Below are 24727 nucleotides of genomic sequence, written 5' to 3' on the forward strand. Positions count from 1 at the left end.
CTCTTCCTTTACCTCGTTACTTCTCCTGTGCTGCAGAATATTGTTCAAGGCGGTTTGTCCTGTTCTCCATTATTCTTGCTATGTGGCCTGCCCAATTCAGCCTTCTCCTCTTTAGCACTTTCGTGACATTACGGTGTTTGTACAGTTCTCTTAATACTTCATTTCTGCTTATACTCCTTTCCATGTTGTTTTCATCACACATTGATGGAACAGTTTTTCGTTACTATTCTTCTTTCGAATAGTAACAGTTTTTATTAAAATACGTTTCGAAATATTAATGCTTCACACTGTTCTGTTTCCCTGGTATAACAGACGATTGACACAAGCGGATTTTGAAATTAGTTCTAACTGATCGTACATTTACAATCGTCCGCGTAGGCGACTCTAGGAGTATTCACCGCTGCTGTTGCATCCCTTGTGGATTAGTTTCAGTAAATTCTTCTATCGATCTACTTCAACACCACGTTAAATAAAACAGGTCAAATGGTGTTCCATTGTCTTAGTCCAGCACAGACTTCAAAATTTTCAGTACTCCTACAGGTATTTCTATGCGACATCAAGTTTCGTCTGTAGATTTTTTGCTTAGTATAGAAAACATTTTTACATCGAAAATTTATGACTGGGATAGAAAAGACAAAAAGAAATGTTAGCTCAAGGCGAAACTTGTGCAAAAAATATTCGTAACGTAACACGGATGCAAGAACGAGCTTCCAACTCAAGATCAGAAGCTCAGCAACTGAGACACGTTGCTCCTGATCGACAGCCACGACGTTTTATTGTAGAGAAAGACGTCAGTTTTCTGCCATATTTTGCCTGCAACGAGCTTAGTATTTGCATTGATCTGTCTGCTACCGGTTTCGAAACTTCACGGGTTCGTTATTTGTTGGACGTACTCCATTCTCTAGGTTTTATCCCCTTAATCTCCCTCTAGTACAGTGTTCACGAACCATTCTGAGGCCATTATCCCTGAGGGCAATGATGTATTACTTAGTCCGCCCCCACCTCCAACGTTATGAACGTTAGGACATGAGTAACTTTTAGATGAAAGAGAATTTTGTCTGAACACTTCTTTGTTTAGAATGCCGAAGGATAGTTTCTGTAGATGTGTTATTGTATCATGAACTAATGGCTCTGCTTATTCCTAACAACCTTTTTTTTATATGGAATTATGAAACACTTTGCAGTGCAACGTCCAACTCCTCTCCGGAGAACGAAACTAAGTAGCGACATTGAGGATAGATGCTTGTTGCAAAGTGTGGTTCCTCTGCACCATCCCTCTCCCCACAGACTCTTGCTTCACCCACACTCTGCATCCCCGTTTAAGAGCGAACGAAATAAAATGCGTGGGCTACGCTTACTGTTTTTAAGTTGCTTCGTAGGTGGACTACTTGCTTCTAAACTGAAATACGTTAGGGTGCCAAAGCTTTGTCTTACAATTACAGCCAATAATAATAGCCCTACGAAGGGCTTGGACTAGTAGTTCAGTAACTATCTCGTAGTTACTGTTAACGTTGCGCCGTCAATTAGCTGGATTACGTGTTACAAAAAGAAATAAGGAGGCAATTTTTGGTCTGTTTGCGGGGACTACCTACGACCCGGAGAACGCGCTTTTGTGAGAGATTAAAGGATACGTGGTGCATGCACGAGAGTGAGAACCGTGCGTGTAACAGGTGGACTATGTCATAGCGGCAATAAGAATGGACTTTAAAAGAAATAGTTTCCATATTACCCTGCAGGGGGTAATCATCCACAGGTTGTGAACCACTGCTCTAGTACTATCCAAGTTACTCCCTGGTTTCTCTAACTCATGCACTGTGATTCTGTCACTTGTTGTCGCTGTTTCCTGGGAGTTAATCTAGTCGCTGATTACGCGGGGAATGTCCTCTTATGTTATCAGGCGCCGGCGGCCTTGCGTCGTTGAATACTCAGGTTCCCGCTGGAGCGGAGGAGGTAAGCAACGTCGGGCTTGGCCAGTAGTTGGGTGGGTAACCAGCCCTGGTACGCAACGTCCTGTCACCTCTGCGGTATAGGGGTGCAGGGCTGCTGGACTACGATCCCCCACCACCAGTTTCTCCTGCAGTTTCCTTGACGGCTCTGCTTCTAGCGTGGGTGAGGACACTCTTCATGATCGTCTGTCTGTCAGACCTGTCAGTTAAGGTCGGCAGTCCCATTGGTGTCTCTGGATCACGGGTTCCTGGGTTCGATTCCCAGCCAGGTTGGGGGCTTTCCTCTGCCCGGGCAGTGTGTGTTAGTCCTGTCCTCATCATTTCATCATTATCATTCCTGACAGTGAGTAAACTGGACTGTGTTGGAAATTGGGAGTGTGTTGGAAAATGGGAGTATCACACCAATTGTGTGATTGGATTGAGGAGTTCCTAGATAACAGAACACAGCATGTCATTCTCAATGGAGAGAGGTCTTCCGAAGTAAGAGTCATTTCAGGTGTGCCGCAGGGGAGTGTAATAGGACCGTTGCTATTCACGATATACATAAATGACCTGGTGGATGACATCGGAAGTTCACTGAGGCTTTTTACGGATGATGCTGTGGTGTGAAGAAGTTGTAACAATGGAAAATTGTACTGAAATGCAGGGGGATCTGCAGCGCATTGACGCATGGTGTAGGAATATCAATTGAATCTCAATGTAGACAAGTGTAATGTGCTGCGAATACATAGAAAGATAGATCCCTTATCATTTAGCTACAAAATCGGTCAGCAACTGGAAGCAGTTAATTACATAAATTATCTGGGAGTACGCATTAGGAGTGATTCAAATGGAATGATCATATTAAGTTGATCGTCGCTAAAGCAGATGCCAGACTGAGATTCATTGGAAGAATCCTAAGGAAATGCAATCCGACAACAAAGGAAGTAGGTTACAATACACTTGTTCGCCCACTGCTTGAATACTGCTCAGCAGTGTGGGATCCGTACCAGATGGGGTCAATAGAAGAGAGAGAGAAGATCCAACGGAGAGCAGGGCGCTTCGTTACAGGATCATTTAGTAATCGAGAAGGCGTTATGGAGATGATAGATAAACTCCAGTGGAAGACTCTGCAGGAGAGACGCTCAGTAGCTCGGTACGGGCTTTTGTTGAAGTTTCGAGAACATACCTTCACTGAAGAGTCAAGCGGTACATTGCTCCCTCCTACGAATATCTCGCGAAGAGACCATGGGGATAAAATCAGAGAGATTAGAGCCCACAGAGAAGCATGCCGACAATCCTTCTTTCCACATGGATGTAGATGTTGGAAGATGGGGCAGTGTTGTTGGAAGATGGGGCAGTGACAGTGTTGGAAACTGGCACTGCATCACAACATCGTTTCACCAGGCAACGCCTGTCAACTGCTGTTTGTGTATCAGAAATCGGTTAGAAACTTTACTCATGTCAGCACGTTGTAGGGGTCGTCATCGGCGCCAGCCTTGTGTGAATGCTCTGAAAAGCTAACCACTTGCATATCACAGCATCTTCTTCCTGTCGGTTAAATTCCACGTCTGTAGCACGTTATCTTCATGGTGTAGCAAATTGTAATGGCCAGTAGTGTAGATAGAGGGGGATAGGTAGAGAGGGAGATATGGAGGCATCGACACGTGTATTCCAGAAGCTACTTCTGTTGCATTGTAGACGGTTTTTCTAATTGATGACATCCTGATTGGCCAATAATCAGGAAATGCTGCCGCTTTTTGTAAATAAAACCATATATAGAGCTGAATAAATAGCTTTATTGATTGCGTCGTTTCGGCTACTGCCATCTTCAGATGTCTGCTGTTTAAAATAGAAGGGCATAAAGAGTGAAAGATGTCTGTTATATATCTCTACGCTACAATAAATGTGTGTTACAGTTGGACTGTGTATGTTAGCAATTTAAACATTGTCCATATTTTTATAAGTACGAAGTGAAAAGGAAGCGAAATAGATTGACAAGAAAATAAAATTTTAGCGAAACATCAGACACGGTCAGGAGCAGAAGAGTCGCATTCCACGAACACCTAAAAAGGCTAGAAGAAAACAGGATATAAAATTTTTTTAACTCCAAAACATCATGGATAAAGGAAGTTAAAGCAGACCCGTCGGAAATGGAAATAATGGAGGAAGAAAGAGAAAGGTCCAGCGGAAAAGTAAAAGGTTTAAAGGGCTTCCAGGAGACAACAAAGAGAAAGGCAGGTCCAACCCATTCGTTTCAACGTTACTTGAAACAGTCAAATCCGCTGCGGCCCGATGCCCAGAAAAGAAAACACAGTCCAGTAAAATGTGAAGCACAGAAAAGAGGAGGAAAACATAGGGAAAGAATGGAAAATTGCTGGAAAGAAAGGGGAAAAGAAAGAGTAAGCAAGTTACTAGATGGGGTCCTCAGTATGGCAAACCAATTCAAAAAAATAAAAAAAAAATAGAATGTGAAGAGAATGTCCTGTACACTAACGCCATTTGCGTACGCTATTGTTTCATGTTTCTACCAGTTGTTAGTTGAGGCTGCGAAGAAACATAGATTTTAATACTGACACAGAATCTTTTTGCTTAAGTTGGAAGGTTTTTGGTGAATGAACGTTTTAAAAATAGTTCGTAACTTCGTAATTTTTTAGCTCTATTTTGTATAGCAGACACCCCCCCCCCTGTCACTCTCCATGTTGCTTTAATCTTAATGCTGTGCGGCTGATCCCGGCGGAGATTAGAGTCCTCCCTCGGTCGGGCGTGTGTGTGTGTGTGTGTGTGTGTGTGTGTGTGTGTGTGTGTGTGTGTGTTGTCCTTAGGATGATTTAGGTTAAGTAGTGTGTAAGCTTAGGGACTGATGACCTTGGCAGTCAAGTCCCATAAGATTTCACACGCATTTGAACATTTAATCTCAATGGCATGTACTGTACCTGTGATGGCAGTAGCAGGAACAGCGTAAGGAAATTATTTAGTGCTCTAAACGGTTCTTTCCCGATAGATCGCGGAAGAAATTTCTACCACTTGCCAGCGAGTGGTGCTATAGGCGCTGTTTCACAAAACGTACACACTGAATCCTTCGGCGACCCTACGTGCTTGGAGGTGTGACAGGTGTTTCCCTTACTGCCTGTGACCAAACGCGGACGTGCGGTGCGCATCTCCAGCTCCAGCTCCAGCTGGTGTTGGCTCCTGGCTGTGTCCTTGGCACAGTTCGCGCCTGCGTTTTCCGCGTCGTCACTTCCCTCCCACGCAAGCGCCGGACCCATTCAACACCAGATTACCCCCCCCCCCCTTCCCCCCCAACGCCTCCCCCCCCCCCCCCCCGCATATAGCCTACGTGTTGCAACCGCATTCCTCTTCACGTTTACAGTTACATCCATCTACACACGCGTCCATACCACTGCGAAGTGCATGGCGGAGCTGCGATACACATCATTCCGAAATTCCTCCAACAAAGAACACGAAGTAAACATTCCAGAATTCGGATCAAGGGCAGTTGTCACTACGAATAACTTAGAGCCAGATATCCTGGGAGTAGAGAAGCAACTCTAATCACTTAATAAAAGCAAGTCTTGTGGTCCAGACTGCGTACCGATTACGTTCCTTCAGAATACGCTAGTGCAATAGATTCGTACTTAACTGTTATACACAACCGTACCCAAAGACTGGAAAGTTGAACAGGTCACACCACGATTCAAGAAAGGTAGTAGCAGTAATACAGTAAATTGCAGGCCCATATCATTGACGACGATACACAGCAGGATGTTGGAACGAATCTTGTGTTCGAACATTATGAATTACCTGCGAAGAAAACTGTCGATTGACACACAGTGTACACGGATTTAGAAAACATCGTTCTTGCGAAACACAAGTAGCTCTTTACTTGCAGGAAGTGTAGAGTGCTATTGACAAGGGATTTCTTATCGATTCCGTATTTCTGGATTACCGGAAGTCATTTGACACTACCACACAAGCGCTTTGTAGTGAAATTACGTGCTTACGTGCTTACAAAATATCGCCTCAATCATCTGACTAGAGTCACGATTTCCTGTCACGGAGTTCACAGTTGGTAGTGATTGTCGGAAAGTTCCCCAAGGTAGTGTTATGGGCCCTTTGCTGTTCCTTACCTATATAAACGATTTGGGAGACAATCTGAGCAGCCGTCTTCGGTTGTTTGCAGATGACTCTGTCGTTTATCGAGTAACAAAGTCATCAGAAGATCAATGAAACTTCAAAACGATTTAGAAAAAATATCTGAAGGGTGCGAAAAGTGCCAGTTGGCCCTAAATAAGGAAAAGTGTGAGGACATCCACATGAGTGCTAAAAGGCACTCGTTAAAATTTGGTTACACGATAAATCAGTCAACTCTAAAGGCTGTAAAATGAACTAAATACCTAAGCATTGTGAACAGCTTAAATTGGAACGAACACACAGAAGTTGTGGTGGGGAAGGATAATCAAAGACTGTTCTATTGGCACGACACTTAGAAAATGTAACAGACCTACTAAGGAGACTGCCTACATTACACTTGTCCGTCCTCTTTTAGAATACTGCTGCGCGGTGTGGGATCCTTACCAGGTAGGACTGGTGGAGTTCATCGAAAAAGTTCAAAGAAGGGCAGCACGTTTCGTATTATCGCGAAATACGGGAGAGAATGTCACTGAAATGATACAGGATTTGGACTGGACACCATTAAAGGAAAGGCGTTTTTCGTTGCGACGGAATCTTCTCACGAAATTTCAGTCACCAACTTCCCCCTCCGAATGCGAAAATTCTTTCTTGCCAACCTATATAGGGAGAAACGCTCACTATAATAAAAAAGGGGAAATCACAGCTCGCACGGAAAGATACACGTCTTTGTTTTTTTTCCGCGCGGTGTTAGAGAGTGGAACGATAGAGACATAGCATGAAGGTAGCTCGATGAATGCTGTACGAGGCACTCGTGAATTGGAAACTAGCCATGAAGATGTACTTCCTTGTCATGACATGGTGGAGGGCGGTGGCACTTACAGTTGTTCACAAGCCTCTGTGATCGCTCTAATGAGTCCTATCTCGTCCCTGGAGCAGTGATGGGTAGGGAGTTACAGTTTCAACGTGGTGACGTTACAGACTTGGAGGGATGGTGGAGAAGGGTGACTGTGTCGATTTGAGGTAAGCCATCCTAGTCCGAAAACGACTTACCCAAATTCGTACTGAAACGTCTGACACTGGAATACGTGTAACGGTACTGCTGTTGCGGAGACTGACTGTTGCGGAGACTGACTGTTGCGGAGACTGACTGTTGCGGAGACTGACTGTTGCGGAGACTGACTGTTGCGGAGACTGACTGTTGCGGAGACTGACTGTTGCGGAGACTGACTGTTGCGGAGACTGACTGTTGCGGAGACTGACTGTTGCGGAGACTGACTGTTGCGGAGACTGACTGTTGCGGAGACTGACTGTTGCGGAGACTGACTGTTGCGGAGACTGACTGTTGCGGAGACTGACTGTTGCGGAGACTGACTGTTGCGGAGACTGACTGTTGCGGAGACTGACTGTTGCGGAGACTGACTGTTGCGGAGACTGACTGTTGCGGAGACTGACTGTTGCGGAGACTGACTGTTGCGGAGACTGACTGTTGCGGAGACTGACTGTTGCGGAGACTGACTGTTGCGGAGACTGACTGTTGCGGAGACTGACTGTTGCGGAGACTGACTGTTGCGGAGACTGACTGTTGCGGAGACTGACTGTTGCGGAGACTGACTGTTGCGGAGACTGACTGTTGCGGAGACGCTTTTCAGAGGTGCTAGCGTGGACCGGAAGAAGAAGAAATGTCCAGTAGACACGGGCTGTAAAATGCTTAAGGGCTGTGACCACTTGTTCAGTAGGTGGCGTCTGTTGCACGACAGCGTAGACGAACAGCTGCTGAAAACACTTACATTTTAGAGCCAATGTGTGAATTTCCTTCCTTTTTCGCTTCTTTCTATCTCCTCCCAACATAGCGAAACCAGAGAGCTAGCAGAAGGAGAAATTCACTGTCAGACATTTCAGAGCGATTTTCGCGTCCAAGTTTTCGACTATTCGTTTTCGGCCCGCGCTTTCTTCACACAGTCAGCGTTATCCGTCGTCCCTGGAAGTTAGTAGCACCGCCACAGAATCACTGCGTGAATTTCTCAGTGTCGAATGTTACCCCGTTCCAAGTGCAGGTTGCTTATCTAACAGCTTCCGGACGCAAGAAAATGTCGATTTTCAGTTCTGTATATCGAGTAGTTACTGGCGGAATTTCACAATTTAATACATAGTCATTTGGGTTACACAGTGAGGCACCAAAGAAACTGATACAGGCATCTGTATTCAAATACAGAGATACGTAAGCCGGTAGAATACGGCGCTGCGGTCGGCAACGCCTACATAAGACAAGTGTCTGGCGCAGTTGTTAGATCGGTTACAGCTGCTGCAATGGCAAGTTGTCAAGATTTGAGAGAGTTCCAACGTTGTGTTATAGTCGGCACACCAGCGATGCGACACAGCATCTCCGACGTAGCGATGAAGTGGGGATTTTCCCGTACGACCATTCCACGAGTATACCGTGAATATCAGGAATCGGGTAAGACATCGAAATCTGCCACATGGCTGCGCCCGGAAAAAGATCCTGCAATAACGGTACCAACGGCGACTGAAGACAATCGTTCAATGTAACATAAATCGGGAACTGCTGCAGATTTCAGTGCTGGGCCATCAACAAGTGTCAGCGTGCGATCCATTCGAGGAAACATTGATACGGCCTTTCAGAGCCGAAGGCGCATTGCTGTGGCATTCATGAATGCACGACACTTAGCTTTAAGCGTCGCCTGGGCCCGTCAACACCGACATTCGACTGTTGATGACTGGAAACATGTTGCCTGGATGGTCGAGTCTCGTTTCAAATTGTACCGAGCGGATGGATGTGCACGGGTGTGGACACAATCTCACGAATCCGTGGACCCTGCATCTGAGCAGGGGACTATTAAAGCTGGTGGTGGGTTTGTATTGGTGTGGGGCGTGTGTAGTTGGAGAGATGTGGGTGCCCTGATACGTCTAGGTGCGACTGACACGTGACACGTGCGTAAGCATCACCTGGGCACGTTCCCGTCCAGTGTGCATTCCGACGGACTTGGCCAATTCCAGCAGAACAATGCGGCACCTCACACGTCCAGAATCGTCACATAGTGGCTCTATGAACACTCTCCCGAGTTTACACCATACCAGTGGCCACTGAACTCGCCAGGCACAAACCTTATTGAGCACATCTGGGATGCCCTGCAACGTGTTGCTCAGAAGGGATTTCGAACCCCCCCCCTCCCCTCGTGCTGTCACTGTTGGACAGCCCTTCAGGATTGAAGGTGTCAGTGCCCTCCAGCACGACTTCACACATTAATCGAGTCCACGCCACGTCGTGTTGCGAAACTTCTGCATGCTCGAGGAGGGCCGACACGATATTAGGCAGGTGTGCCGGTTTCTTTGCATCCAAATTGTAGCTTTGATTTGGTAAGTCAGGTGTTAAAATCGCAAAGTGTTGAGCCAGCGTAGCTCTCTGCACGCAGTGCACTCTGAATATATCGACGCACTAGTCGAGAATGATCCCAGTAACACTATATCCAGCAAACATTACAGATAATTTAAGACCTTTCCGAAACTCTGACTCCCTGCGCTACCTCCAGATGACAGTCGATAAATACCGGCCGCGGTGGTCTCGCGGTTCTAGACGCTAGTCTGGAGCCGTGCGACCGCTACGGTCGCAGGTTCGAATCCTGCCTCGGGCATGGATGTGTGTGATGTCCTTGGGTTAGTTACGTTAAGAAGTTCTAAGTCATAGGGGACTGATGACCTCATATGTTAACTCCCATAGTGCTCAGAGCCATTTGATCCTGTCGATAAATAAACCCGTGGCAACAGGAATACCAAGATGTAAAACAAAGATGATACACCAACCCAATAGAAAGGCATCTGAATGAATCGCAGACAGACAGGCAGACAAGGTCTGAACAACGCCAATTAAAATGGTTCAAATGGCTCTGAGCACTATTGGACTCATCTGCTGTGGTCATCAGTCCCCTAGAACTTGGAACTTCTTAAACCTAACCTAACCTAACCTAAGGACATCACACACATCCATGCCCGAGGGAGGATTCGAACCTGCGACCTTAGCAGTCGCACAGTTCCGGACTGCGCGCCTAGAACCGCGAGACCACCGCGGCCGGCCAACGCCAATTAAGACGCGCACTTGGAAGTCCTACGTCCTAGAACCATCGACTTCAGGAAGGAAGGAAAGGACTAGAAAGATATTTGAGTGAAACTCAGGGAGATGGAGAAGGAATTGGGGTAATAATGGGCGAGCGTTTCATGATGAGTACGATATTTTCAAAAATTATTAACGAGGAACGAATACTTTTTGTAAACAGTCCTGGGTTGAATGTTCCCGGACGAAAAATCAGTTGCTGTCAAAAGGGCCAATTCAAACTGGCCGCTGGAGGTACATTAATGTTTGCTTTGAAAAAATAACCTGTTGACAAATGGAATACGAGTGGTAATGAATTTGTGAAACACGTTCGGATCCTGTAACGTTCGAAGCTGTTTCCATACAGTGTGGTGAATCGTTAAGGCAGCCGCGTGGCGGGAATTTTGTTGCCTGGAGTAAATTTCCCGTCCGCTGCGAGGCCTTTGTTTGCGGAGGTAGCACGTGTGAATGAGGCGACGCAATACGAGGTGTGCTCAAAAGGTAAGGTGGCTTCCTATTTTCATGAAACAATTCAGCCCTCAATATTAATGTTGCCACCTTCAAAGTAATCCCCCTCAGATGCAGTACACTTGTGCCAACGCTTCTTCCAGTCCTCGAAGCACTTCTCAAAAGCACTTCTCAAAAGCACTTTCTGGTGCAGTCTCGAGTACTTCCAGCGACGCGGTTTCTATTTCCTCAGTCGTTCAAAATCTTCGTCCTCTCGTAGGTCTCTTCAGTTTCGGGAACGCGAAAAAGTCGCAGGGGCCCAAATCCGGTGAATATGATGCCTAAGGCACGATTGTCGACTTGTTTTTGGCCAAAAGATCTCCCACAGGCGACGATGAATGAGCGGGTGCAGTGTCGTGATGCAAACGCCACGAATTCTTTTCCCACGATTCCACAAGTTTTTTGCGTATTGCTTCTCGCAAACGGCGCGTAACGTCAAGGTAATACTCGTTATTGACCTCGAGGCGAAAACTCACGATGAACAACGCCACCGTAATTGAAACACAAAAAACTGAGCATAACTTATGACATTTGTCTGCAAGAAAGTGCCGGCCGCGGTGGTCTCGCGGTTCTAGGCGCTACAGTCCGGAACCGTGCGACTGCTACGGTCGCAGGTTCGAATCCTGCCTCGGGCGTGGATGTGTGTGATGTCCTTAGGTTAGTTAGGTTTAAGTAGTTCTAAGTTCTAGGGGACTAATGACCACAGCAGTTGAGTCCCATAGTGCTCAGAGCCATTTGAACCATTTTTTTGCAAGAAAGTCTCGAATCCAATCGCAAGTGTGTTCGCATACTCCGTAACTTCGTTTTTTTTCCCTCCATTAAACGGCAGTGAGGGACGGTTCCGAATGCCTTCCTGAAGTCAAGGAACACCGCATCAACCTGAGGTCCGTTGGCCACCGCGCTGTGGACCTCGTGGACAAACACAGCGAGCTGACTTTCGCAGTGTCTCCGTTTTCGGAATCCATGTTGATTTTTAGATTTTCCTGCTCCAAGAACGCCATGATTCTTCAGCATAAAATATGTTCCATAATTCTACAACAGATTAACATCAACGATATAGGTCTAAAATTGTGTGCATGTATCGTACAGTCCTTCGTAAAACAAGGAATTATCTGCTCTTCCTTCCAGTCGCCAGGTGCCCATCATTGTTCAAGCGATCTACGAGAAATTACTGCTAGAAGGGGAGGAAGTCCTTTCGAATAATGTTTGTAGAATCTTATGGGTACCTCATCTGGTCCGGCGCTTTTCCGGTGCTGAGGAAATTACGTATATTAATGGCTTAAAAAATGTGGGGCATTACGTAGTGGACGACCCTTGCAGGAGAGAGGGAGAGGGAGAGAGAGAGAGAGAGAGAGAGAGAGAGAGAGAGAGAGAGTGTGTGGAAGGGCAAGTGGGAGTGGATGGTATGAGCGGCTTAGAACGACGAACTAGAGAAATGTGAGCGAGTTAGTTAGGGGAGCGTCTGGGAGTGAGAGGTGTTACAGGATGCGCGAATATGTTCGGCAAAATTTTTTGGGACAATTTACAAGGGTTCTCAGAAAGGTCCAATGACGCAGCCCGTACTCGTCTTTTCGGTCAGAGCCTTTTAAATAAACGGGAACATATTTTGACTTCCTGTCCTCCCATAGGAGAATTGTTCCGCTGGTGAGTAATTTCTCCAAATACACTCCTGGAAATTGAAATAAGAACACATTGACACCGGTGTGTCAGACCCACCATACTTGCTCCGGACACTGCGAGAGGGCTGTACAAGCAATGATCACACGCACGGCACAGCGGACACACCAGGAACCGCGGTGTTGGCCGTCGAATGGCGCTAGCTGCGCAGCGTTTGTGCACCGCCGCCGTCAGTGTCAGCCAGTTTGCCGTGGCATACGGAGCTCCATCGCAGTCTTTAACACTGGTAGCATGCCGCGACAGCGTGGACGTGAACCGTATGTGCAGTTGACGGACTTTGAGCGAGGGCGTATAGTGGGCATGCGGGAGGCCGGGTGGACGTACCGCCGAATTGCTCAACACGTGGGGCGTGAGGTCTCCACAGTACATGGATGTTGTCGCCAGTGGTCGGCGGAAGGTGCACGTGCCCGTCGACGTGGGACCGGACGGCAGCGACGCACGGATGCACGCCAAGACCGTAGGATCCTACGCAGTGCCGTAGAGGACCGCACCGCCACTTCCCAGCAAATTAGGGACACTGTTGCTCCTGGGGTATCGTCGAGGACCATTCGCAACCGTCTCCGTGAAGCTGGGCTACGGTCCCGCACACCGTTAGGCCGTCTTCCGCTCACGCCCCAACATCGTGCAGCCCGCCTCCAGTGGTGTCGCGACAGGCGTGAATGGAGGGACGAATGGAGACGTGTCGTCTTCAGCGATGAGAGTCGCTTCTGCCTCGGTGCCAATGATGGTCGTATGCGTGTTTGGCGCCGTGCTGGTGAGCGCCACAATCAGGACTGCATACGACCGAGGCACACAGGGCCAACACCTGGCATCATGGTGTGGGGAGCGATCTCCTACACTGGCCGTACACCTCTCGTGATCGTCGAGGGGACACTGAATAGTGCACGGTACGTCCAAACCGTCATCGAACCCATCGTTCTACCATTCCTAGACCGGCAAGGGAACTTGCTGTTCCAACAGGACAATGCACGTCCGCATGTATCCCGTGCCACCCAACGTGCTCTAGAAGGTGTAAGTCAACTACCCTGGCCAGCAAGATCTCCGGATCTGTCCCCCATTGAGCATGTTTGGGACTGGATGAAGCGTCGTCTCACGCGGTCTGCACGTCCAGCCCGAACGCTGGTCGAACTGAGGCGCCAGATGGAAATGGCATGGCAAGCCGTTCGACAGGACTACATCCAGCATCTCTACGATCGTCTCCATGGGAGAATAGCACCCTGCATTGCTGCGAAAGGTGGATATACACTGTACTAGTGCCGACATTGTGCATGCTCTGTTGCCTGTGTCAATGTGCCTGTGGTTCTGTCAGTGTGATCATGTGATGTATCTGACCCCAGGAATGTGTCAATAAAGTTTCCCCTTCCTGGGACAATGAATTCACGGTGTTCTTATTTCAGTTTCCAGGAGTGTAGTTTGACCAGGGCGTGTGTGCGTGTCACATTGTCGTGTGTAAGATCTGGGTGGCCGCTGTATTGGTTAGGAACACACACACAAAGTCTGGTTTCTGCCGGTGTCTGCGCCACAGATAAACGACGCGTGGGAGCTGTGCCAAACGCGTCGCAGCTGAGGACTCGCTACTGTGCCTGAGACAGCAGCTGCGCGCGACTCCGCTTTTGCCTGGCGGAAGGGCATCCGTAGCTGGCCAGATAGCGCCTCCACCACGCTGCCCCGAGCAGGGGATCGCCGGCGCTGTTACTGCATCACGCAGGTTCCCACCCGAGCATCGCGCAATAGCGCAAACTAGAAGAATAGATGAGCTCTGTACCGTTGGAAACTGGCAGACATAACGTGACAGACGTACCGGCTGAATACTGCTGCAACAGTGAACCACACTACACAAAAAACACTGCCCCCAGTCTAGGTGCTCTACAGCTCGGGGTCCAGTGGCTTTCGTCGCTGCCTCAGGATCACGGGGTCCCGGGTTCGATTTTTGGCCAGGTTGGGGATTTTCTCTGACTGGGGACTGGTTGTCAGTGTTGACTTCATCATCTAATCATCATTTGTGACGGGGGCTAGTCTCGATAATTAACCCGATTCGGCGAGGAAGGCAGCCTACAAGTTCCTGCACGTATGACGTATACAGCAGAAAACATTTGTCTATGATTAGATCGTGTAGAGCGTGCGGCCCTGAAGAAGCAACAGTGCAGCCCGAGAATTACCACCCATCATACGATCGGTGAAATAAACATTACGATAAACTGAATATGTTCATTTGAGGTCATCAGGGTAGCTCAGCGTCTTCTGTCAGAGGGTTAGCTGCCCTCTGTAACAAAAAAACCTCGGTGAACAGATCAACGACGAGCTTGAACTGGTGTCACAGTACGTCTAACAGTACGTCTACCCCGAACAAATTTAGCGAACAAAATCAGATCAGAGGAAAGAAAAAAAAATCCGTAATGTTCTGTTTGTTAAAGATACAATAGTCAATATTTTCAATTTGAAACTACTAATACACGACTCTGTTCTCTCATTGGTCCCTCCCCTTCCGTACTTCGCCACCTGCGCTGTACATGAACACCCAGTGTCCCATCGTCCTCACAACTGAGCAATCCGACTATTTCAGATGGAATTGCGGCACTAGAGATTTAGAGGCGTATAATGAAATTAATTCTTGTAAGTTGAAGAAAATTCTGTGTTACTTCTGTAAAGCTGTTGTAAAGAAGCTCTTCACCGTACTTGTGATCACTACAACTTGGTAGGGGTTCATCTGGATCGCAGTTACCGCCGCGATGATTGCTGGCTGACGGTGACGCAAATCTCTTAGAAAAGATTTAATTTGATATCATATCCACTGTTACAACTAAGAACCGCATTTGAACATGAACGGCTCTAAAATGCGCTTTCGCGATTTTTGATTTTTTTACTTTAGTGTGCTAGACAGCCCATGGAACAGCCTCCTATGGCACTGAATCATCGTCAGTTCCAGGAATTCCTCAAAAGTTCGGGTCCTCAGTACGATGTTACCGTCCATTTTACAGGAGTGACTTGGTTCCGTGTAGGCCAGATCTTAAAAAGATTTTAAAGCTTGAATAATGAAATCAAATGATGCGTGATGCCAAAAGGAAAACATTTGGCAGAACATGACGATTCGATCTGGGTAGCAGATTTAGTATTTTTCATAGATTTGAGTGGTCATTAAGGTAACTTGAACAGGGGTCTCGAACGTAGAAAATTACTTACCAGTAGAACGTTCTTAAAAATAGCGCATGCCAAATGAAACTGAAATTATGGCAATCATAAATTAATGCAGACAAGTTTTGTTTGTTTTTTTTTTGTTTTGTTTTTCCTTTCGGTCCAAGATGTTGGACAAACACCGTATGAAACACGCAACCATACTTAACGATTTGACAAAAGAATTTGAAAATATATTTCAGGAATTCCGGAAAAATAATCAATTTTTTTTCGTTTACCTGTCACACCTTTTACAAATAGTATAGATGCGTTGCCAGTAGATTTTTCAAATGGAATGTATAGAATTGCAGTCTTGATATATGACTAAAGGAAAAAGTGTTATCGTCTAAGCTTGTTGAAGTCTTGTGAGTCATACGTGCCTAGACACGAATATCCCTTGCAGGACAGTCTTGAACTGTATTACAAAAAATCTTGTTTCTTTCTAGGCACGTACGCTTGTACGTTTCTGAAGAGTTATTTTCAAGAACAAGGGACACGAAAAGTAAAAAGAGAACCAAAATCTCAACAAACACCCTGAGTATTGCACACTCTTCGAGCGAACAAAAATTATTGCCAGATATGACATTAATTGTCTGATCTATAATTACTTGTATGTTAACTATCTGTGTCACTACCCAACTCTTTTTTTTCCCCTCAGTAGTTACTGTCAGCATTAAGTATGTTATGTACGGCTCAGATATACTCTTTGTCTCACACCGTGGCCTAGGTAAGCGGAAAGGTTGAACAACCCCGCTCTAGAGCTTCGGAATTGCGGGCATGTTGATCGCAACGTTTGACTCGCTGTTCAAAATGCTCACGCACGTTTTCTGTGGGTTTAACTTAGCCTTGCAGATAGAACTCAACACGTCGTGCTTAACGCAACGAAACCGACAGAGGTGAAGCAGTACCCCAGGGAAGCGAGATAGGACCTTACTGTATACACTATACAGGGGTTGTTCAAAAAGCGTCTCCGCAGTGCCGTATGATTGTTAGACGTGCGTGCCGTGTGCCGCAGTGAATATACCGAAGTGAAACTCGATGAAGCAAAAGTTACTAATTTAATGAATACTCATTTTTACTTACAAATTTGCACATTAGATCTTGAAAGTGTCTTCCCCCCCCCCCCCCCCCCCCCCTCCTGATGTTGAATACACACATCAAATCGTCTAACCATGTTTCCAAACACAAGCTGTAACATTTCTTCTGTAAGAGAAGAAGTGAAAGTGGATATTGCCGTTTTCAATTCATCGATGGTTTTTGGACGGTTTTTATAGAGAGTTGCTTTCGCTGCACCCCAGAAGAAAAAGTCAGGTGGTGTTAGGTCGCGCGATCGTGGAGGCCAAATTCCCTGTGAAATTACGCGATCACCAAAAACACAAGCAAGCAGTGACGTTGAAACGCGAGCTGTATGCGCGGTTGCTCCGTCTTGTTGAAAGTAACCGCGCAGTACTTCACGTAACACAAGTCCTCCTATGAATGGGTACAGAATATCACTGCAGTATCGTTGTGCGTTTATTGTTTCGTTGAAAAATGTGGGACCCGCAATCCGACGTCTAGAAATTGCAATATAAACTCCTATTTTCACAGAATGGGGTGATTCCTCAAGAATACACAATGGATTTGCAGTACTCCACACGCGAGAATTTTGCGAGTTTATGTACGCTGATAAATGAAACCGCGCCTCATCAGTGAAAAACGCTTCATTAACAATATCCCTTCCAATTTGTTGAACAAAATTTTTGAACCATTGACAATAATGCAGTCTCTTGCCACGATAAGTATTTTTTCAGTCCTTGCGTAACTGTCACTTTGCATGGGAAAAGTTCTAATATTTTCCTTACAGGTGTGTGGGCCGTTCCGACACTAAAATCGATTTCTTACCGACTTCATCGGACTCGTGGACATTTTGTCGCAAATACCGAGCAGTTTGTCCTCGGACAAAACGCTGGGACGACCACTTCTCGGTGCATCTGTCACTGAACCCGCACTTCGAAATTTGTTGATCGAATCTCGCACAGTATCGCGATGTGCGAGTGTTGTGTCCGGGAAAACTGAATTTAAATGCTTGACGAACCGAAAGTGCGTATTTGCCGCCAGCTTTGAGCACTTGCTCGGCTAAAAACACACTTTTTTAGTGGTTAGCACTTTGACAGTGCCAAAAACGAAAGGAACGAACGAAGGAACTAAAACGTGCACGTCAACACGTAACGACGCAGACCAACGATGCTGCCGACGCTGGCCGAGGTGAACGAAACAGTGGAGTGTTGGGGGAGTCCACTAGAAGGGAAGCAACCCAGGCAGGCGAGCAATCACACGGCACTGCGGAGAGGCTTTTTGAACACAGACCTGCAAAGAAGTGATGAACGTTGCAGTCTGTGGCAGTTCATCCTGAACGTGGAAAAACGACACACATTGCTAATCCATACCAAAAAAAAATCCACAATTGTGTAGCTACACTATTGATAACAAACCGCTGGAAACAATATTGCCGTAAAATATGCGGGGGTAACTATCCAGAGCGACCTTAAATGGAATGACCATGTGAATTATTTTTTAAGTCTTACAACATGTATTCCGTTACGCACGTTCTGGTTCGTACAAAACGAGCATTTGAAAGTGTGTAGAGTATCTTGAGTGCGTTGGGAGTGATATAGTTCTCCGATTCGGACAGATTTGCGAACTGCACAAGTTCCGCTTTGATGGCGGCTATACTGTAGCTGGAAAAGCTGGTGCCAGATTCGTAGAGAGAATCTTAAGAAAATGTAAGTCATGCACGGAAGAAGTGGCTTATGAGGCACTTGTTCGATCGATTTTTGACTACTGTTCATCCATCTGGGGTCCGTACCAGATAGGACTGGTGGAGACAGAGAAGATCCAACGAAGAGCGGCGCATTTCGTCACGGCGTCGTTTAGCTGGCGAGAAAGCGTTACGGAGGTACTCAATAAACTTCGTTGGCAGACGTTGCAAGAGAGGCGCTGGGTATCACGGAGAGGTTTACCATTCAAATATCGAGGGAGCACTTCCGTGGAAGAGTCGGACACTGTGTTACTTCCGCCAAAACGCGTCTCCCGAAATGACACGACCAGGAAGTTTGACTAATTACTGTTAATGCAGTCATTCTGTCCACGTGTTCACCGAGAGTGGACCAGGCAACGGGCATCACAACTACCCTCTGCCACCCACCTTCGGGTGACTTTTGCGGAGTTTTGATGTAGCACACTGCCGCCGTCATCTTAAAAGATGGGTGTCTTCGTCATGTTCTGCTCTTGAAGATTTGAGTGAGTGAGTCAGTGAGTGACTGACTCACTGAGTTAGTTAGTTAGTTAGTTACATGTTCCACAGATCATTTGAACGATTTCTTTTTTATCGAAGAGATGGGGAACGAGACAGTTGACGGGATATGTATACATGATTAGTGTCAACATAAACGAAACACTAAAGCAGACATTACTTTCAATCCTACTCGTGCAACTGCACATGCAGTTTTTTTTTCTTGGGCTACCTTTCTTTTTCTACAACCGTATTGACCAACTGTGATGACGATAACGTTACTCTCCTTCCTTTGTTGCTCTCTTTTTTTCCAGTATTCCCTCATTTTCTCCCCATGAAGTCTGTTCCTTTCTTCTGTCCATGTTGTTCCCGATTTTTTATTTCTTCTCCCTTGAAAGCCTTCCAATTTTAGTATTGTATTTTTAAAACGGTTTCATTGTACTATTGCTCATTCTATGCTGTTGTTTCTTCCTAGATCTCTCCTTACTTCTGTAATCCATGCTATTATCGATTTCTTCTTCCAGAAATATAACAGTATTTCTTTTGTTAGTCTATTTCCATCCATTCGGTAGCGCTGTACTAAAAAGATTAATCTTCTTTTGGCTTTGGCTATTATATTTTCTCAATTTTTGTAGAATTCCTCATTACTTCCATACTCTTCCTTTCCAGTACCTCTCGTCTCTTCATCTTATAGATCCATACAAACATTGTGGTCGTACCACTGTGGTGTAGTGTCTTGTTTTTCTAGATACGCGTTTCTTGTTGTAAATATTTTTGGTTAAACCATATGCATTTTCCATTTTGTTAATTGTTTTTTCTAGTCCATTCTGTTGTATAGTTCCTCAAAGATATTTGAATTTATTTACTCGCTCTCCTTTTAATTCTTTTTTTGTAAATTCGTCAGTGAAATATAAGTGCTATCGTGGTTAGATTGAAAATTGCTATCGACAGTCAAAAATTAGTGAGCTTTGCAATAGGTAATGCAACATTTTTTTTTTCCTCAGCAAATTTCGGTTGCAATAATGCTAGAACTTTTTTGTGCCTCCTGGAAAATTCCCCCTTCATATCTTGTAGTTCGCTGAAGTTCGCTACGTGGCATCGCTGTACGCAGTCTTCAAAATGTCTGTGACAGAGTCGCAACAACAGACGACTAAAGCGTCAAAGAAAAGGACGACTGATCGCTGTGCTAGACGTTTTGACACGAGTCTTTCAAGAAGACGTCGCCCCTCCACACTAACCCAGTTCCTGCATACAGAATCTCCCCAGCGGTGGACGGCAAGCGCCGGTTTTAACACACGGCCACAGCCACCCCAGACCTAACACCGTAAGACGGGCATATGTGAAGTAACGGCATACAGTGAACGTATGAACGATATTAATCACTTAAAACAGAGAATTGCAGGCGGTCTTTGTGTACCGTAGGGCGGGCAACCACAGCCAAACTTAGACATTTTTTTCCAAAGAAAATTCCGCATTGGCTGTGTGATTGGTTTTTATTAAATCTGCGACCGGTTTCGCACCACTTATCGGTGCATTCTCAGGCAATATATGCTCCTCATAACATAGTAACCGGTCGCAGATTTAATAAAAATTATTCATACAGCCAGTGCGGAATTTTGTTTGAAGAAAAAAAAAGTCCTCTGTGTTCACCAGATAACCTCACACGTGCGTAGAAAAAACTAGAACATCGTTTCGTGCCACAAACTCCTCCCCCAATCCTATACACTACCTCCTCATTAGTTATGTGATCTACCCATCTAATCTTCAGCATTCTTCTGTAGCACTACATTTCGAAAACTTCTATTCTCTTCTTGTCCAAACTATTTATCGACCACGTTTCACTTCCATACATGGCTACACTCCATACAAATACTTTCAGAAACGACTTCCTGACACTTAAATCTATACTCGATGTTAACAAATTTCTCTTCTCCAGAATCGCTTTTCTTGCCATTGCCAGTCTACATTTTATATCCTCTCTACTTCGACCATCATCAGTTATTTTGCTCCCCAAATAGCAAAACTCCGTTAAAGTGTCTCATTTCCTAATCTAATTGCCTCAGCATCACCCGACTTAATTCGACTACATTCCATTATCCTCGTTTTGCTTTTTCATCTTATATCCTCCTTTCAAGACACTGTCCATTCCGTTCAACTACTCTTCCAAGTCCTTTGCTGTCTCTGACAGAATTACAATGTCATCGGCGAACCTCAAAGTTTTTATTTCTTCTCCATTGATGTTAATACCTACTCGGAATTTTTCTTTAGTTTCCTTCACTGCTTGCTCAATATACAGATTGAATAGCATCGGGGACAGGTATAACACTGCCTCACTCCCTTCCCAACCACTGCTTCCCTTCCATGTCCCTCGACTCTTGTAACTGCCATCTGCTTTCTGTACAAATTCTAAATAGCCTTTCGCCATCTGTATTTTACCCCTGCAGCTTTAGAATTTGAAAGAGAGTATTCCAGTGCTCTTCGTTACTTCCCAGCCTAACACGTAACCGTTTGACGGGTATGTTCCGCCACACACGTCACTGAACGTAATCCCGGCGGCGAGACCTGTGGTCTCTCGTTTTGCCGGGGTGCGGGCTGCGTGGCTTATCTGTAGTCCCGACAGCCCCTCCAGGTGGCGTGTGGAGTCGCTCCTAATGGACGACGCCAGCGGAATATCAAAGAGGCGTCCGCGAATAGCAGCGCGATCTCGATAGCGCCTGTGGTCGATGGGGCCCCAGCGGAAGGGCCGGCGGAGTATCGACTCTGGTTGGTCGAAACCGCGGGAGGTCGACGGCCGCCAAGTATTTACCTCCTGTGTGTCTGGACCGCGAGAGAGGGTGAGAGCGTGAGTGAGTGAGTGAGTGAGTGAGTGTAAGTAGAAAGGGGGGAGTGTAGTAACGGAAAGGTGAGTCGTAACAGTAACTTCACGGCCACGATTTTGTCACCGCCCAAAATAGTAACTTGCTGACTATACGATATTTTCTGTTCTTCGGGAGTAAAAATGATACAGGTTGTACATTTCCCTAAGCTCAGAATTTTTTATTAACCCTAGGACGCCCAAGCCTTTTTTTCTAACTTGGATGCCTAAGGGGGGGGGGGGGGGGGTTCGGCGAGCCAGCAGGCATTAAATAAGTTCACTGACGAAAACTTACAACTTTCAAAATGGTTTATGTATTTTAACTCAGGTATCGGTTTATAAACGTTGTTAACTGTTGGATTGAGTGAATAAAAAATTGACATATTACAATACAAAATACAGATGTGTTCATATACGATAGACTACTTTGAGTCCTCAACTTCAAGGCAAGAGACACACTTAACAATTTCTTCTGAATGTGTGTTACAGACATGTTTATGACAGTGTCTGCAATACTGTTTTGGTTTGCCTTGATTGTTGAACTTCTTGGTTTCAGCTTGTCTTCCACAAATATGGCCAATATGGCACCGACCTTTCCCTGCAGGAGTCTGACGTGCTTCTGTTGTCGCTTCTTTGATTTTCTATTGTAGAATAGTCTCCACTGGTTGAACAATTTGGTTAGATAACCCTCTTGCATTGGCACTTCTTTCTACTACCTGCAATTTCACTAGTTCCTTCCCAGCTTGCAGAAGATAGTTTCCGTTTGTTGCGGTTCTTTTCATTCCATCTTGGATGTTTGCTGGATGAATATGGTGGCTGCATTGATAGCACGAATGTCGATGAGAGAGTAAACTACAGATAGAGGCCGTCTCTTTGTTCCCCTCTTGCAGGTGTACATACGCGCCACTTGATCAATGGTATCAATTATGATTCGCATTTATCTCGGTTTTATTCTTCTCTCCTCCAACAGTGCATTGTTGACAACATCAGTAAGTTTTTACTTGGTTTCGTTTTTGCTGTGTGGGACACCAAAGTTACTGGAGGCCTACGTGTTGGGAACTGCACTAACTCACTGCAAGTTTACAGGATAAATAACAACTGACTGACATCGACAATCACTTCCTCTGAAAGTAAATCGATTGTTGTCAATATCAAGAATACCAACCAACAAGAGACTAACTTGCATTGTTGTAGAGATGAGAAATACGAAATCCTACTAAGGGAAATTTTCTATAGCATGGAAGCCTAAGGGGGGGGGGGGTTGTTGGACCCATAATAAGTTTTTTTTCTTTCAAAGAAGGAATTTTCTGTATAATATATTGACAATAACGTTTCATAAAAACAGCCAACAAACAATAACTCAAAGGGAATATGTAGTATGAAAGTTACTTGGGCACAAGCAGGCGACATAAAAAAAATTGTGGATTCAACGAACCCCTCCCTTAGGGGTCCTACGGTTAAGTGACTCAGCTTCTATGTCGTTCGCTATGAATGCCTCTCTTGTGCCAACGTCTCCATCTCGGAGCAGTTACCGAGCGAGGTGGTCGACAAACAGGGCTCGCATGCGGGAGGACGACGGTTCAAACCCGCGTCTGGCCATCAAGATTTAGATTTTTCTCGAAAACCCTAAATCCCTCCAGGCAAATGCCGGAATGGGTCCTATGAAAATGGCACGGTCGATTTCTTTCCCGACTGATTTGCTCCGTCTCAATGATCTCGATGTCGACGTTACGCCAAACCCAATCTCCCTTCCTCCAGAGCAGCCTTGCACTCTACCTCCTGAATTGTCTGTTGGATACATTCCAATCTCTTTTTTTTAGCCTCCACAGTTCACTCTACTCCCGTGCAAGTTATTTATACTGTGATGTGGCGAACACACGTGCTATCATGCTCTCCACTTCCTCTGGTTTTGTGTTCTCCGTAAGTTCCTTTCTTGGGCTGTTGTACGGGGACCTCCTTACTTCTTGTCGGTAGCCGGCTTTTTGAAAAGCATACGATTCTATGCTCCATTGTTAGAAACTTGTTCCTGAAACTTTGATTGGGAATAGATTCCTTTTGCTGTACTAGTCTGGTATTTATGCTCTCCTTCGTTTGACTGATGAACGAATAGAACCCAAACCTCCCTAAATATTACTAAAGGCTAACAAGGGTCAAGGTTCCAGGCATACGGCTCCAATAGGAAATAGTATATCTAACGGCTTACAGGACCAGGGAAAACTTCACTTCCGATGTTTCGTATGATTATTGCCGCAAAATGTTCTCGTAATCAACTCACCGAGAGCTATAATTCTACGACAAGGGCTAACGGAATAAAACATTAGCCAAGAAACTGCCTCCGTGTCGTCGGGGTGATTCGCACGCGGTTCGCAAATTCTCTGGAGTGTATGTTCACCCAGAAAGAATTTCCCCCTTTCTAACAGCAGTGTACCGCAAGTCTCTAGAGGAACGGAAGGTTCCAAATGATTGGAAAAGAGCACAGGTAGTCCCAGTCTACAAGAAGGGTCGTCGAGCAGATGCGCAAAACTATAGACCTATACGTCTGACGTCAATCTGTTGTAGAATTTTAGAACGTGTTCCTTGCTCGCGTATCGTGTCATTTCTGGAAACCCAGAATCTACTCTGTATGACTCAACATGGATTCCGGAAACAGCGATCGTGTGAGACCCAACTCGCTTTATTTATTCACGAGGCCCAGAAAATATTAGATTCAGGCTCCAAGGTAGATGCCATTTTTTTGACTCCTGGAAGGCGTTCAATAGAGTTCCGCATTATCGCCTGATAAACAAATTAAGAGCCTACGGAATATCAGACCAGCTGTGTGGCTGGAGTTTTTAGCAAACAGAACACAGCGTGTTGTTCTCAATGGAGAGGCGTCTACAGACGTTAAAGTAACCTCTGGCGTGCCACAGGGGAGTGTTATGGGACCATTGCTTTTCAGAATATATATATATATAATATATATATATATATATATATATCAATGACCTAGTAGATAGTTTCTGATGTTTCATGCGGCTTTTCGCGAATGATGCTGTAGTATACAGCGAAGTTGCAGCATTAGAAAATTGCTGCGAAATGCAGGA

Source organism: Schistocerca gregaria, chromosome 11 (assembly GCF_023897955.1).
Source record: "Schistocerca gregaria isolate iqSchGreg1 chromosome 11, iqSchGreg1.2, whole genome shotgun sequence".
Taxonomy (NCBI): Eukaryota; Metazoa; Arthropoda; class Insecta; order Orthoptera; family Acrididae; genus Schistocerca; species Schistocerca gregaria.